At 39.6% G+C, this 5000-nt stretch overlaps 1 pseudogene; it reads left to right on the top strand.

Annotated features, from left to right (window-relative positions):
- LOC137652130 (nephrin-like) overlaps positions 1–5000 on the top strand; it is a 448675-nt pseudogene that overhangs the window by 361613 nt on the left and 82062 nt on the right.

Raw genomic sequence — 5000 nt, 5'->3', positions numbered from 1 at the left:
TTATTATTATTATCCTTATCATTATTATTATTATTATTATTATTATTATTATTATTATTATTATTATTATTATAACAGGAATGAAAGTGGTCACCGTAGCTTCGCTAATCAGCGAGACCGAAGGCGGAGGCTTTGTGACCTCGTCTGACCTGAAGTATTACCTCGATCGATCTTTAGCCCTGAGTGAAATCAACGTGGACTGCACCGCTCATAACTCCGCCAGCGAAAGGGTAGTGAGCGAATCACATGTCATTAGCAAAATTAGTAAGTATTTGTAATTAGATCCCATGGTTTTGAGATAAATAGTCGTATGTTATTAGTTACTGTTTGAGTTTAATTGTGTGATGTCGCGTTTACTCAGTGTGATGTTATGTAGATAATTTGCTCGGTAATATTTTATAACATATGTTCTCATTTGATCAGATCATTCTATAACATTTGCTCTCATTTGACCCGCTCGTTTGAACAGATATTTTACCTGAATAAATAGCTAATCGTTATTACAAGTGTTCCATCAAATAGCATATTTTGATTTGTATATTGTTTTCATATATTTTGTTTATCAAAACTTAAATATGTTTCCTATATGGGTATCTCAAGCTCTGACACACACACACGCGCATATATATATATATATATATATATATATATATATATATATATATATATATATATATATATATATTATATGAATGAATTTATATATATATACCTATATTTATGTAATATATATATATATATATATATATATATATATATATTACTGTTCTATTCTTAAAAACTCATTTTTGTTCCAAAGTATGAATAAATAAAGAAAAACATTTCTATATGGAAGTATTCAAAAGACTTGAAGTGGATATTTGCATTACTTCCTTAAAAAATAAAAGGAATGTGAGCCTATTATTATTATTATTATTATTATTATTATTATTATTATTATTATTATTATTATTAATATTATTATTATTATTAATATTTTTGTTGTTGTTATTATTATTATAATTATTATTATCATTATTAATATCATTACTAATTTTATTATTATTACTATTATTGTTAATTATTATAATAATAATAATAATAATAATAATAATTATTATTATTATTATTGTAACAGTATTATTATTATTATTATTATTATTATTATTATGAAAATTAATAGAATCCTGTTCTACTCCCTTAGAACCTCCAGGACGCCCATTCATAAGAATAGAGGGCGCGGGCGATGTCGTGGCCGGTGGGCGGATAGGTATCATCTGCACGAGCGAAGGAGGGAACCCACACCCGGGTATCACGTGGGTACTTAATCAAACCTTGCTCTTTTCTTGTTGACATTTTTGGGTGTCATTAAATCTTAACTGATGAGCTTTGGGGAGTTTGCGTATATATATATATATATATATATATATATATATATATATATATATATAAACATTATTTATATACATATATGTATGTATGTATATATGTGTATGTATACTGTATATATATATATATATATATATATATATATATATATATATATATATATAAACATTATTTATATACATATATGTATGTATGTATATATGTGTATGTATACTGTATACATATACATATATATATATATATATGTATATACATATATATATGTATATATATATATATATATATATGTATATTTATAAATTATATATATATATATATATATACATACACACACACATATATATATATATATATATATATATATATATATATATATATATATAATAGAATTGTTATTAATTATAATAAAATCATTGAAATTGTATCATCATCATTATTATTAAAATGTATAATAGTTTTTAAAATCTATATATAATCAATTCCTCATCTACCAATGATAGAAAATATTTCACAAAAAACAAAAAAAAAACCTAATAACAATTGACCTGCCATTCCCTTCCACAGGATCTACAAAGGTCACACGAAGCTCCAGACGAAGGTCCTCAACGACGGGCGGGTCACGAGGGCCAGGGCGATCACTGACGTCATGGCTTCGGATAACGGAGTCCAGGTCTCCTGTGAGATCTCCAACCCCGCTATAAGGACACCCCTTGTTGCTCACACCAAGGTCAAACTGCTTTGTAAGATATTGCCTTGGTTTTTCCTTTGTGGTTTTTGGTAAATTATTTTTTTGGCGTTAATTTTGGTGATGTTTAATAAAGCCATTGATTCTAGATAATATCACCGGGGTATATACTTGTACATATATATATATATATATATATATATATATATATATATATATATATATATATATATACATGCATATATATACATAGATATATATATATATATATATATATATATATATATATATATATATATATATATATATATATATATCAAAAATTTTAAGTAATTTTTATTTTTCCTAACATACTTACCGAGAATTACTTCCTTAGGAGGGTCCTTGACCTCTCTCAATCTCGACCAAGATTTCCCGCGTTACCCCCCCCCCTATCTCGCTCCAGATAGTTTCTACCCCCGCCGCCAGGATAAGCCCTGCGGCCCGGATTAGGGCAGGTCACTGCTTTCCCGGGTCAGGATGCTCATTAAGTTCGCCGTTTAGCCCAACCCGGCAATGGGAGAATGGCACTCGGGGACGGAAGGGAGGGCCATTACCCGGAAGTAATTCTCGGTAAGTATGTTAGGAAAAATAAAAATTACTTAAAATTTTTGATTTGTTCCAACACGAATACTTACCGAGAATTACTTCCTTAGGAGACTTATACTTTAGGAGGCGGGAGAGCCATTCTGCCACTTGGTCTGGCACATGGTGCCTGGAGGGCTACGGAATGCGGGGGTACAGAGAGCGGATAGGGGGTAACAGCGGAAACCTTACGCTTATATTTTAAGGCTTACCTCTTCACATCTTCTCTACTGAGTCTTCTCCTGAAGAAGTAGGGACGAGTCTATTCACTGTTGGGGACGTCTTCCAGCCTGCCACTACACAGCTTGGAGGGCGGCGATGACTGTCCCAATGGAGAATCCATCCAAAGACTTTCTTGAGTAGTCTTTGAGATAGTGGGCCGTCAAGGTCGAGTGGTGTGACCAAGTGCCGGCCTGTAGGATCTGCCCCACTGCCATGTTTCTCTCAAAGGCCAAGGAAGTGCTCAGGCCTCTGATGTCATGGGGACGGGGAGTGCCTGGTACTGCCACCTTGTCTTCTTCATAAGACCTAGTGATGACTTGTCTCAGCCAGAAGGAAATAGTGTTCTTGGACACTTGCTTCTTATTAACGCCTGAAGAGACGAAGAGGTTCTTGGCACCTGGGCGGAGATGAGCCGTCCTTTCCAGGTATTTCCTGATCGTCCTGACTGGGCATAACTTCAGGTCTTCCGTATTGCCTGTCTTGGGGATGGCCGGAATTGAGAAACCTTCAAACCTCGGGTCCCAGACTGCTGGGTTCTGAGTCTTTGCTACAAAGGAGGGTACGAACTTGAAGGATACCTCCCTCCACCCTTTGGAGTGTGCCACGTCGTAGGAGAGACCGTGGATCTCACCTACTCTCTTAGCCGAAGCCAAGGCTAGCAAGAAGACTGTCTTGAGGGTGAGATCTTTGTCCCCGATATCTCTGAGTGGTTCAAAGGGAGGACGACACAACATTTTCAGGACCTTGGCCAGGTCCCATCTGGGCACTCTCCTGGCTTGAGGAGGACAGGATTGTTCGAAACTTCTAATCAGCATCCCTATGTGTCTCGAGGTCCCCAGGTCGATGCCTTTCAGGAGAAAGACTTGGCCTAAGGCTGCTCATACTCCTTTAATAGCTGGGATTGACATCCCTATTTTATCCCTAAGGTACACGAGAAAGTCAGCTATGTCAGGGACCGAGGCTTTAAGAGGTCTTATGTGTTTTGCCGCGCACCACTTCGTAAAGGCGGCCCACTTCGCCTGGTAGACCACGGTAGAGGATTTTCTTAGGTATAGGGACATCCTCTTAGCTGTGGAGGAGGAGTACCCCTCCTTCTTCAGGAGTCGCTCGATAGTCTCCAGGCGTGAAGGCGAAGAGAGAGAGGGTTGTCGTGGAACCTGAGGAAGTGAGGTTGACTCAGTAGATCTGACCTGGGGGGCAGAGGCCATGGCGGGTGGCTTGCCAGGTCCTTCAGATCCGCGAACCACTCTCTCTCCGGCCACCAGGGCGCTACCAAAGTCATCTTTAGGTTTTGGGAGGTTCTTACTCTGTTGAGCACTTGCCTTAGCAGCGTGAAGGGGGGAAAGGCATATACGTCCAGGTTGTCCCACCTGTGCTGGAAGGCGTCTTCTAGGGCTGCTCCTTCGTCTGGTACCGGGGAGCAATAAACCGGTAACTTGGCGTTGAGCTTCGTTGCGAAGAGGTCCATCACCGGGGAGCCCCAGCGTTGAAGGATGAGTCTGGCCACTTCTGGGTGTAGGGACCATTCCGTCCCTACTATCTGACCTATCCTGCTGAGGCCGTCGGCTAGCACGTTCCTTTTCCCGGGGATGAACCTTGCTAGCAGTGTTACCTGGTGCTCGTCCGCCCAATGCAGGATGTTTACGGTGAGGTCGCACAGTTCCTTCGACTTCATGCCACCTTGTTTCTTGATGTAGGCTACCACCGTGGCGTTGTCGCACATTAGGGCCACGGTGTTTCCCTTCAACCGACTTGCAAAGTGCAGACATGCCTTTTGTACTGCTTTTAGCTCCAGGACGTTGATGTGGAGTTGCTTTTCGGTCTCCGACCAGGTCCCGCTTGCTGTTTCCTCCCGCAGGTGGGCTCCCCACCCTAGGCTGGAGGCGTCTGTGAACAGGAGAAACTCGGGGGGACAGGACCCGAGGGGCATCCCCTTGAGGGAGTTCGACTGGCATCGCCACCAATTTAAGGCTGCCTTCGTGTCCGGAAGGACCGGAATCGATGTTTTCTGAGAGCCTGTCTGGGACCATAGAGCCTTGAGGTTCCATTGTACGGGTCTGAGCCGTATCTTCCCTTGGGGAACCAGCTTCTCTAATGAGAC

Source organism: Palaemon carinicauda, chromosome 13 (assembly GCF_036898095.1).
Source record: "Palaemon carinicauda isolate YSFRI2023 chromosome 13, ASM3689809v2, whole genome shotgun sequence".
NCBI lineage: Eukaryota > Metazoa > Arthropoda > Malacostraca > Decapoda > Palaemonidae > Palaemon > Palaemon carinicauda.
Note: the sequence above shows the minus strand (reverse complement) of the source record. Positions and strands in the feature narration are given on the sequence as shown.